Source organism: Podarcis raffonei, chromosome 1 (genome assembly GCF_027172205.1).
Source record: "Podarcis raffonei isolate rPodRaf1 chromosome 1, rPodRaf1.pri, whole genome shotgun sequence".
Taxonomy (NCBI): domain Eukaryota; kingdom Metazoa; phylum Chordata; class Lepidosauria; order Squamata; family Lacertidae; genus Podarcis; species Podarcis raffonei.
Window position 1 is genome coordinate 75,086,649 of NC_070602.1, and position 12,884 is coordinate 75,099,532.

The window sequence follows — 12,884 nt, forward strand, 5'->3', positions numbered from 1 at the left end:
CCCCAGTGTAGTTATCACACAGAAAACAAAGTAAAAATTCAGGAAATGGCAGGGCATAGAAATAAGAATGTGTGCTTAGTAATAATGAATAAACACATTATTAACAACAGTATTGTTATTAACCTCCACAGCACTAGGACACACATTTGCTTGTGTGTAGGCATCTCAGAAGGGCCCACCATGGCTGACACCCTGCCCGCTCCTCCAGTGCCACTACTACTTCCCCTTCTCTGCTGGCTATGGCCCTCTACCCACCAGTCTCCCTGTCACGTTTGTGAGTGAGCTAGCTTCCCTGTTGGTGGTCCTCTAAGACCATGAGCCAAGGGTGTGTGTGCTCATGTCCCTGGCCCACTGCAGTGCTTGTAAATCCACTCACACGCTCAAGGGAGAATCTGGGGGGTGCTCCAAGCTCTCGTGGGCTTACTCAGCAGCAGTCCTGAAATGAGTCAGGGAGCTGAGCAGCTGCTCGGTTTCTCCAGCCCATTACGGTGCTGCCGCCAGGTAAGCTCACTTGCCTCCCCCAAAAAATCTGAAGCCAGGCCTGCTTCTCAGATATGCAAAGTTTACACAAACAAATTATTTCTAGAGGGGTTGCCATGTCATCTATTGCAGCGAAAACAACAAAGCGTTTTGTGACACCTTAAAAACTACAAATTTAGTGTGGCAAAAGATTTAATGGGTTAGTGTTCCCACTTCATGTACATGAAGTGCTATCCTTAGTGGGCACTTACATGCACATAGATGCAGAGAAACCAACAGCAACATTAAACAATAAAAAATACAAGCCTACAGCAACCTTTTCATGTTTATGAAGATAACTACTCCTCCCCCCCTTAAACAAGCTAAAAGTGGTATTCAGAAATCCTAAAGTAAAACTCTATCTCTCCCAGACTTTCCTCTCTCCTTTCACCATGTGCCTCCCCAAATCTGCTCTAGAGCATTGGGAGAACCTCAGTGCACAGGAGGAGAAGAAATTGGACAATCTCCTTACTGCTACATTGAATACAATTTCTGAAGTCTTATGGATGAGGAATGCCTCCAAGTGAGCTCATTTACTCTTAAACAGCGTCCATTCATTTAATAATACTGAAATTTCTTTCATATGGTATCCGAAGCTTCAAAGTCTGATGTGCAAATTCTGAGCAAAACCCAACTATATCATGCTAGAACTATTTTGATACCTTCTTACATTCAGAATAGAGGAAAAATGGGGGCAGATTTGCTAATCTCCTCTGCTGAACCAGAAGCCTTAATTAATTGCGCACATGAAATTAGCAAATACCTGTTTTATTTTGTTTCACTAAGTGTCACTATGGGTGAATTTACAGGTCATGAACAACAGATTGGCAGGTACACTTATGTAATAACAAACTATTAATGCCCTAATTACATGGCCCAATGAATTGAGAGGGAAATCTAGAGGGAGTGAGCACTTGGCTCTCAAGAAGCAGAATGATACAACTCCAGAAGGAATCCACTCTGAACTAAGTTTAGAAGCTGCTGCTGGTGGTACTATTATAGCTGCTGCATCCTGGCATGTTGTGTCATAACTTCCTGTGGATGGGCAATTGGCATGGGTCTGGAAAGAGTCAAAAAGGCTCTGGCACACTTTCCTGATGGCCAAAATTAGAAAAGCAGGAAAGCTGGTGCAACGCTTGCCTGGCTCTAGACTCTAGTATAGATTTCCCCATTCTATCTGCCATGGTTAGGATGTTACTTTGGCTGCAGGGCAGCAACAGAGATCACCACTTGTACTGTGCCACAGCTAAAGCACATTTTTTGGATCTAGGCTACCCTGGGTCCTATAATAGGTTTAAAGTTCATATCTTATTCATTCACACCACAATGCTGTCACATAGATTTCTGTAATTTCCTATTCCTAAAACAGGAGCTGACAACAACTTCCCCAAATCTATCCATTAAATCTATGGAGATGAAGATCAGATATATCCAATATATTTCTGGTTGTGTGTGCGCGTGTGCATGCATGCGTGCAAATAGTTCTCTGGAAGATGTGCATTTCCTCTTTCCAGCATTGGAACATAAAACATTCAACATTTCAAAACAACAGTAACAACTAATCAGGTCATCTCCCCAGCAGCAAGGCAAGTTCTCATCTTATACATTGTGGAGAAGACTTAGAGCACTTCTGATACTGGATCCTGACACGTGTTATGTTCATACCAATAATTTTCTCTCTCCTCCCCCCCCCTCTTTTTTTGTTCCAGAAAGGCCTGCAGCACATTGTCTTTGAAAAACCCCTGCTGTTGATGTCTGTGGCAACATGTCCAACCAAAGTGAGAGATGTGATGCTAGGGCTCTCTCAGGGCACTTCTTAGTTACTGTCCAAAAGCTTAAGATGAACAGGCACATAAAAAGAGAGACTTATGGCTTATGTTGCTCAGACAAAGGCCTCAGTTATACTTTTTCTCTGATTCACTTTCAACACTAAGTAGAGGAGGAGAGGTAAAAGAGCAAATATTCACCTTCTGCGACAAACAATCCACTGCTAGGATCTACATATTTTTAATTACCTGTCTTGCCTCCCCTCCCCCCTGAAAACAGACTAAGGATCTTGTGGCACCTTAAAGTTTTTTTAAAAACTGTACAAAGTGGACTCCACAAAAACCTAGGCTATAATAGATTGTCAGCCTTTAAGTTGTCACAAGACTCTCTGTTGAGTTTTCAAGCTACACTTATCCAATGCTTCCACAGTTTAATAACAAGGGCTAGAAACTTTCATATTAAAAACAAAGCAGTGATCATTACAAATAAAATCTACAAAGGAACATGCATCTATAGTGTACAATTCTGATGGTTTAATGCAGGATGGTGTAAGTAATACTATAATGGTCAGAGCAAACTCAATAAATGCTCAGTTATTCTGCAGAAATATCTATGTTTTTTCCTGGCACTTTATAGAATTCTGGATTAGGTTTGAATAATATTTTATGTAGTGAGAAGTCAATAAGAACCAAGAAAAAAGGTGTCTGATCAACAGTTTGCTCATGGGAAGAAGCTAGTAGGAAAACTTTATCATGAGCACTGATTGCAGTTGAATGTACCATGAACTTAAAAGAGTTCATTGAGTAATAGCATCTCCAACAGAGAATCGAAGGAAACTGCAACATGAGTCATTAAAAGGTGTCTGCCCATGCAGAGGTAATTTGTATTAGCTTTTGCTGGTTAAGTGGTGCACACAAAATCTACAGGAAGGTGATGAACACTAAATCCATGGCAAAGTGGCTATCTGATTGCTTCTCCAGAGGCCCAAATGATGGTTCCGTATGACACCAAGAGGGACCTGACTGCTGATTTGGTAAGTCATCAGGGCATTTGATTACCGAGTCTGCAGATACTACTACTACTGCCACTACTACTACTACTACTACTACTACTACTATTAATTTATTATTTATAACCTGCCCATCCAGCTGGGTTTCCCCAGCCACTCTGGGTGGCTCCCAACAGATTAAAAACAGAATAAAACATCAAATATTAAAAGCTTCCCAAAACAGGGCTTCCTTCAAATGTCTTCTAAAAGTCAGATAGCTGTTTATTTCCTTGGCACCTGATGGGTGTTCCACAGGATGGGTGTCACCACCGAGAAGGCCCTCTGCCTGGTTCCCTGTAACCTCACATCTCGCAGTGAGAGAACTGCTACAAGGCCCTCAGAGATGGACCTCAGTGTCCAGGCAGAACAATGAGGGTGGAGACGCTACTTTAGGTATACAGGGCCGAGGCCATTTAGGGCTTTAAAGGTCAGCACCAACACTTTGCATTGTGCTTGGAAATGTACTGGCAGACCATTGTGCCATTGTGAACTCACTGCTAACTACTAACTCTTTGACACTCATTTCACTAAAGTGGTTATAAGAATCAGCCCTTGCGCTCATACTATACAAGAGACAACAAAAGCACCCTTGAGCTTTTCTTATGCTTTTTACATCATATGTGAATGTCAGCATGGTTCCCAGCTTTTAAAACTGCATTAGCTAAATGAAAAATTTCCACTCTTTCCATTTATTGTTCAGGCTGTTGCCTTAATCAGAACTAGTGATGAGTCCTGGTCTTCTTTTTCAAACCTAGCACCATACCCCTAAAACAAATGTGGCCTCTGGGCTCTAGGAAGGGAAGTATAAATGTTTCTTTCACCCCATCCAGAAAATATGTTTGGGGTGGGAGTTGGTAAAAGGTAAATGCTAAGCACTGTCCCCTTCCTTCCAAGCTCCTCCTGAAACTGGTTCCTGGTTTTAGGATAAGTGACAGAAATATTACTCCTCCCCATAATCCCGAAGCTCCCTTCCAAAGGGGAAATGGAGGCAATGGTCTGCCTCTCACTGCTGACTTTGCCATTCAGTACTGGGGCAGTTAGTATATTTGCCCAAACCACAACATTATCTGCCCAGAGGTGCAGCACTTTTTGGCATCAGGAAAGGCAGGTTGTTTGCTGAATGGGAGAAAGTAAATCAAGGACACCTCTGAAGTGGGAGCTAATCTCCCCATACCCACTTCCGTAGCAAGTTTGGAGTCTGGAATGGGAAGCATTTTCCCCCCTCTCTGTGCTGTATCACTTTGCAGCCCACTTATTTTGTCTAATGAAACTCAAGTGAGACTCAGAGAGCCAACCCCAGTCTGCAAAGCACTGAGCTTCTTTCCTGGCCACACCTAAATGGGATGGAGTACTGAAAGCCATCTTTTACGGTAGAGTCAAAGAAGTCAAAGGAGCTTGCTAGGCTTAGGCCTGGATAGGAGCTTCAGAAGTTCATATTTCTCACCTCAGAGAAATAATAGCATTATGAGGTTCCAATTCTTCAACAGCTCAGATTAAAATATAAGACACAAAAGAATTCCTGCTTAGTCATATAATCCTCCACTTCCCTTTCCTTTAACAAGACTTGGCAGCTAGGGCAATAGCAATGTCATTCCAGCTGTGGGAACACGGAAAGAATAAAATCAAGTCTCTCCCTCCTGTCTCTCTCTAGAGACATTGGTAGTGTGCAAGGACACAGGCATTAGTGGCTCTTGGGAAATTTAGTCTTCTCAGAAGCTACTGCAATGGCAATAGCAGTGGCAGATCTGATCTCCCTCCATTCATCATTCTGTGGCTGGAGCACCACTCTAAGTTCTGCCCTTGGCAGCTTGCATTGGGGATATTATTATTATTATTATTATTATTATTATTATTATTATTATGAAGGGGAGGCAGAGGTAGGAAACTTCTGAAGCTGGGTTGGTTTTTTTGGGGGGGTGGGGGTGGATTCAAATGATTTTGGATTTTCTTGGATCTAGCCTGACTTGTTTGCTGAGCCAAATCTAACATAAGCTAGAAGCAGGAAGTTGCGTATCAGTGTTTGATAGATACATTAGGGACTGATTTTAATAAAAGTCTATTTTTCATGAGTGAAAATAATTTCTGTCTTAGATAACATAGGCCCTAAAAACACTTCCAAACCAGCATGTCTAGTGATTATATCAGAACACCCAGACAGTGCTTTCATTCCTGAATTGGCCCCTGCTTTCTTTGTGACCTTCAACAAGTCAATGATTTCTCTATGACTTACATCCCCCATTGCTGACATGAGATATTTGGTAAAATTGTAACAGCTATCAACTCTGGATTGTACTACCTGGAAACAGGGGAAATCAGACTCTGCTAAAATTGCAAGAACAACATGAGGATAATAAATTTCACCTGCCTTTGTCTTTGCTCTCTCAAATGAAATGTCTGTCTGTATTTATTATTGCTTTCCCATGTAACTGAATTAAATACTGAAAGCCAGGGATAATGACAAGATCTCTATCCAGATTGCTGTGGAAATTGATACAATGTCACTGTTAACTCTTTCCCCATTCTATAGAAACATTGCAAAGACACTGTGTAGCAGTTCTATCAAAAGCTTAAAGTGTAGCCATGTTTCCAAAATTATCTCTGCAGCAGCGAATGTCTGCCTAAGAACAGGATTTCACATTTCCAGGGAAACACCAGTGGTTGATATAGGGCAGACAGAGGCTGTAGTAATTCTATCACTGGATTGGTTAGGAGAACACAGTGGAAATCCATGTAATCACACAATCAGTATGAAGCCTCTGAAATAAAACCAAACAGATCTTAAGTACGGGATACAACCGTGCATTCTTTCCCTCACCTTTGCCAACGATTGGTACCACTTTTATGCCTCCTTGCACCAGGAAACCCACATATTGCTTTCTGGCTCTGAGCCAGGAAGGATGAGAGTGGAGCCCTGCAGGGCTGACTGCTTTAATGCAGATACAATTATCAGAGAGGAAGACAAGCCTCAAACTGCTAGGCTGGAGAGAGGCTCCAGGAGCCTGCAGTAAACTGGAATCATGGAGTGACATTTGCATAATGTTAAAAAGACACATCCATCTGCCACACAAATCCCAGTCCCCAAGAGAGGATTCCAGATTCGTGTTTTTTGTTGTTGTTGTTTTTTGTCCCCCTTTCCTGCAAGGGGCTTTGTCCAGGTCATGGCAAAAGCATTTGGCCGGAGAGAGGGGTCAGAAATGACTTCAAAGTGGACACAAAGGCATATCACTTACTTTATGACCTTGCAGGTGCCAATTAGAGGTTTTTAGGGTCTAAGCAGGGAGTTGATTAGCTAGTAAGATGCTTCACTGACTCTGCTAATGAAAGAGACTAACACAAAGGCAACATTTCCCTTAGCAGGAACAATGCAAAATCTTCACTTATGTCCTCATCTCTAGCCCTTTTCCTCCAGGAGAACTGGCTTCTCTTTGCTTTAAGCTCAATTCACATGCATGGATGTCAGTGAGAAAACAGCACTTTATTTCCAATATCCTAACTCGCAACACAACCTGCAGAGCCCACCCTATGTTTCTAAGAGGTAAATGCTATGCCTGTCTCTTCTGGATGTTCCACATGTCTTTTACATTCATTTTCCTCACTTTTTGGTGACTGAGTTAGTTGAGAAAAGATGGAACTGCAAATGTTTGCTCCATCAATGGATAGAAACAGAAGCTAGTGTTACCTTATTCTGTCCGTCTGTTTCACACTCACTCCCAGCAGGCCCTTCCTTATATAGCAGAAAGCTGAAAGGCTGTCCTCTCCGCAGAGGCAGTAGGAAAGGATGGGGGAACTGGGTAACATTTCCAATCACTCAGGCCAGGGAGTGCAAAAGTAAATTTGAAATTGCCAGCATTAGCCTAATTACTGAGATACAAATTTTAGTTCCCACACCCTCCTCCTCCAGTTCATGGCCAACTTGCACAGCAACTGATTTAATCACAAGGCCCTTGAGCTGGTACTAAGAAAGGAACAGAGGGCCCCAATACAATTAATAGGTCTTTGCTTGGAATTCCAAGCACTATCTCTGAGTATTGTAAATGCCAGGGAAAGGCCATTTATCCCTCCCCCCTCAACCCACCATTAGATTACTCTTTGTCACTTCATGGGAATTTACAAACGATTCAAGCCATGTTTGAGTTGATGATCAACATGCATTTGAGGAATCACTTACTCAACTGAAAAAGCATAGGAGGGGAAACGTAATCTGAAGTAGGAGACTTCCTCCATACATGTTATGGGTCTATGATGCTTGCTTCTGATATATTGGAATAAGGAAAGTTCACCATAACAAAGCTCCATTGCTAGTGAAGCAGCACAACCCCTATGCATGAAAATGTAATTTTATAACAACAAATTATAATAAATTCTGCTTTTGTTTAGCATTTCTAGCCTTACTTACACAGCTGTCCCAGCTCAGAATCACTACTTAATACATCATTACATTCAACTATTTTCGTTTTAGCCACCAATCAGAAAGCCAACATGTTCAAGTGTGGCATCTATCTGCAGTGCATGTCTCTTTAAATAATGCCTGGTCTGAAGGCAGGCAGCCATGATGAAAACTGACAACATGGATTTATTAATTCAGCATGTAGGATAATCAGCTGTCCAATAGTACATGGCAAATCAACCATCTGACATACAGCTCTGTGACAACACTCAGCAGAATTAGCCTCTCTGGAGCTGGAACCCAGATCTGTCTCCAATACAATACCTTCCACAGCAGTAATGTTGGGGGAACTTTCCGCACTGACCTTCCTTTAACTTCCTCACCAACTCTAACCAAAATCACCCAGGGATAGGAACTCTCATTGGACCTAAGCAATTTTTTAAAAAACAGATTTGTATGGCACTTTTCATCAAATGTTTCAAAGTGGCTTACAGAAGAATATGAAAAATACAAATGGAGGACATTCTGTGGAGTTAGGCTCACAATACTGAATGCATGAGTCGTGCTTCTGGTCCATGGGGGACCACTAATAGTGCTCCCCCCAGATTATCTCAGTATCCTAGATTTTGTTATTCAGGGCTTTTACCAATACAAGAACCTTGAACTTGGCCCACTAGCAGACAGGAAACCAGTAGGTCATTTAATTCATTATAAAAAATAAATTCCAAAAATCTGAGTTAAATGTTTAAAAATCCAATTAAAGTTTTAAACATCACACACACACACACACACACACACACACACACACACACACCTTGTTTGCCCCTATGCATCCCTGTAACAAAGAGGGAGCTTGAAGGAGTAGCAGTATGTCTTCCTAACCTTTCAGCACTACAGAAAGGAACATATTATGTTTGAAATGCCTCAATTTGATACTGACAGAAGCACCCACATTCAGACTCCCCCACCCTACGGTAATTCTCCTTCCATTAAAAATAAGTACATGCTGTTGAAACAAAATGACAATACTCAAGAGGATCCGTGACATTGTACAAGGAAAACAGAACCACCGCACACTATTATCCAGGGCCTCTGAGAAAAGCCAAAGGACAGCACATGCACAATCAAAAAGTCAAGTCTGCACTTTTCTCACCCTGTCTGCTATGAAAGCAGGGGATGTGAGGGAAGGGAAGGCCTTGGCTGAAGTTGTGCCAAATGCACTCCAGTGATTGATGAAGCTATGCTGACCTAGCTTTACCCCTCTTCCCCAGCGGGGTTGCAACAGACTTGGTTATAACTGGCAGAGTTACCCACATCTGCAACATACCCTGTTTCTTTTCTTGGCCTTCAGCTGCAGCAGCAGAAACAATGTTTGGGTTCAAGCTCAATGAGCTTTTTAAACAGATGCGGAAACCAGGAGGTGGAGTAATATGGGAGAGATGGGAAAGAAACCCTCCTAAATCAAATGTGTTTGAGGAATACGTTGTGCATGAACTCAGCCCCTGCAGACTCCTTAGCAATTCCTCTTACCATCTCTTGCAAGCACTGTACTGAAAGGGAACCTAGGGTACCAGTACATAGGAATGACATCTTTTCTAGGCCATTGCTATTCAAATGGTGTGTGTATGTGTTGCATCATGTGACTGATTATGTGGGGAAGGGCTTACCTGCCCCCCATATTTTATTCAAGTTGGCACCCCTGCATGGCTTACAGAGTGCCCAAGGTATACAAGGTGAGAGGCTCAGAAGCAGGCAAGTGGTTGCACAGTTCTTCATTGGAAATCAGTATGTGAAAGAATGCTGGGCAGGAAGAGAGGAGAGGCCAAGGAGCAGGAAAAGAGGGGAAAGGCCCAGGAGCTCCATTGTTTAGTGGTGTGTGTCACTTAGTTTGGTTTCCCCCAGCAATGGTGCCCTCCATATGTTGCTGGACTCCAGCTCCCATCAGCTGCAGCAAGCATGGTCAATGGTCAGGGATGATGAGAGCTGAGGTCCAAAACATATGGAAGGCATCAGGTTAGGGAAGGCTGACCTGGAGTACCAAAAATGCTAATACTGTGTTCCTGCCCCATTCCAATAAACATTATGGACATAGGTTAAAAGCATCCAGACAAGCCTACCAAAGTTCATCATTGCAGATATTTAAAAAGAGGTTAAAGGCTTTACTATTCCAGCAAGCTTTTATGGGATAAACAATTTGTATGAGATTTGAGTGTTTGGCCTATTCTAAATGGATGCACTTTGGTGGTTTAAAAAAAATGAACTTATAAAAGAGAGAGAAAATCATGATATGCATACTATGAACAGAGAGGGGGAAATCCATGGTTTCAGGCTAAGTGCTAAAGTGGAAATGTAGAGGCTGGATGAAGTGGGTTCCTTGAAAAGGCCTGTGTAGGATGATTCCAGTCATGCTCACTACCTGGTCCTGCAACCACTGTTGCTTTCATTGTGGGCTAGTATGTACAGCTGAAGGATAAATGAATTCCACAGGCCTGATTATGTTTCCATCCCCTTTCAAAAGCAAAACTACCTTCTTATCCTTTGCCATAGTTATACATCATATAGGTATAAGAATTGCCCTGTACAGAGAAGAAGGCCTTGCTGATATTTCAGATGTCAGCCTGCAAATACATGGCTATTTCCAGAGCATGCCATAGGCCAATTTTCACATGTTGTGGTGTTTTAAAGCAACCGTTTTGTTCTGCTGCCTAGCACTGCTGGAGTTCTTTGTTGCGTCCTTTCCCCCATTGTGTCCAGAATCACTTTCTGCCCTCTGAGAAAGTCAGTGCAGCAAGATCCCTTGCCATCTCATGAGCACACAGCTTCCCCTCCCAAGCACCCTGAGCTGTGCACAGAGTTGCTGAGCAAATATTGAATAATGTGTGCGAATTTGCACTCACATACACTCACACAAACCTTTATACGACAGAGCTTCTTCCCCCTGCCCCCACCCCAAAGACCTTTGCATGATTACACATCCCCATGCAGCTGTAGAGATGATGGCAGAAATAGCTATATTTTCAGCTCAAACCTTTCACTGGCTGTTATTGTATGCAACTCAGGCTGCACAGTATGAGACCACAAAGAAAAGCAAGCACGCATACACGGGCATAAAGAAAGGCAAAAATTATATCACAAAATCGGCCTCTGTTTTGACAGCAAAAAAAGCTGTCTGTGCTCAGCCCAGAACCACCTCAGGCTCACTGTGTGACAAAGGCAATGACAACAAACTTCCTGGACCCCCTCAGTGAAAACATCGTCATCCCCTGCCTTGTAGAGACAGCCAGAACAGCAGCAGCAGCAAATCTTCCCATCAGTGCTATTGCCATCCAGGATCCTACCTGGCAGGGAGCTGAGTGATCAAAGCAGCCAGGAAAGATCATTTTGTTTTCAGGTTATATAGCCTCTCCTGCTCCCCCCACATACTGCCACCCACACATCCCTCTCATTAGTGGGGACAAGGGTGACATTTTGCCAGCCAATCAATATCAAGCAGATGCCAGTTCTAGGAGGAAAGTATAGGGGAAGCCACAGAAAGCACAGTCCTCTAGCCACTGGTGTTTATGGCTTTCTGAATTATCCTTGGCATGCACACGCGTGCACGCAAACACACCTAGGTGCACACACCATCCTCGCCCTGCCCAAACTCATCTCTTTCTGTAAGAGAATGGCTTCTTTAGTAGTCGCATTTTTGTGGTTGCATTTTACCGTGGAGGAAAGCCAGCTTGGGGGCACCTCCTTCACCTGCTTGCAGAATTACTCAAGTTTGCTAGAGGTTGGCTACCCAAACAGTCCACAGCCTCCACAGTTTGTTTTGCCTGCAAGGAGCTCTTAAGACATATATGTTTCCCTGTTTCAAACAATTTACAAATCTTGTTCCTTGCTGTTCAAAACCATGCAGTAGGGTGACAGGCGGCGATGAACCTGTACACTCGGAGTGCAGAGGTGAAGTAGGGTACACCTGCTCTCCATCCAAAGTCATTCTGCCCAATCTTTTTGTTTTTTACTTCTTCTTCAGTGTTATTTCCGTTTGTCAAATGCCACAGCAGCAACTTCTTTCAAGTGCAAAATAGCAAATTTCATAACATTTGCTTTTCCACGCCAACTTCCATCCTGCACTTTTACTGCTTTGTTGTTTGTCTTACAGCATAGTCAACAAGACTTACTCTCATAAGGGTATTTAGGGTTGCATCCTTAATTCTGTACCAAGAAGAAAACCATGGGAGTGATTCTAGAGCATGGCCAGCAACCATGGGGCCCTCCAGATGTTGCTGAACTACAAATCCCATCAGCCCAAGGCAGCATGATAGCCAAGGATGGTGGATGTTGTAGTCCAACAACCTCTGGAGGGCACCACACTGGCCCTACTGCTATTCTAGAAACTTGTCTCCTTACAGAGAGAAATGCCATCAGCCAAGTCTCTCATACTGGTTTAGAAGTAATCCTTAGAATGCTGCTAACAGTGGATACATTGGCTCCTCCACTCTGCTCCAGAGACCATGTTGGGTGTAAATATCCCAGTATCCCTCTCTCTTACCTTCTGTGGAACTGAGCCTACTCTGTTCCTCCAATTTGCCAGGCCGCCAGTCTACAACCTATGAAAGCACCCACAACAACATATAGTTTTTGTCACCATTTTAGCCTCCATCCTGGTGGCCCCTCCCCCTCCCCAGGCCATGCTGGTTTCCTTGCCCCATGGGAGATTATGGCCTGATTCAACATCACAAGCAGAATTTGCAGTAGCTTCTACAATGTGGGTCAAGTGGGTCTAAATGTCAGACTCTACTTATGGGCAGACAAGTACAAAAAGGAAGAAAGAACTTGTTTGTCATGAGCAACGAGCTGCCATAGATAGTCTTCAAAGTACATATATGCCACAATCCTTTACATATGTTATAGATTGCCTGAGGGCTCCGAACGGAGGGAGGCTGTTTCTCTTTCAACATTATGATTCCAATGCAGAGCACGTCTGCCGCCATTTTCAAACCACATCCAAAGTGATTTTTATTTTATTTTTTGTTCTTTCTAAATTACAAAAAATTATTCTTTAAAGTCCTTGTATTATATTCAAACCAACAACAACCCACTTGCCGGGCTTCTTTGCCTAAAGAGGTACGTACATCAGTCAGAAATGTAGCAGTTTTTAGAAACTTTTTGCAGCATGAG

The 12,884-nt window shown here is 42.9% G+C and overlaps 1 protein-coding gene across 16 annotated transcripts in view; it reads right to left on the minus strand.

Moving 5' to 3' along the window:
* The window catches only part of BRSK2 (BR serine/threonine kinase 2), a 389,480-nt gene that overhangs the window by 123,380 nt on the left and 253,216 nt on the right, over positions 1–12,884 (minus strand). The gene's annotated exons all lie outside the window — the stretch shown is intronic.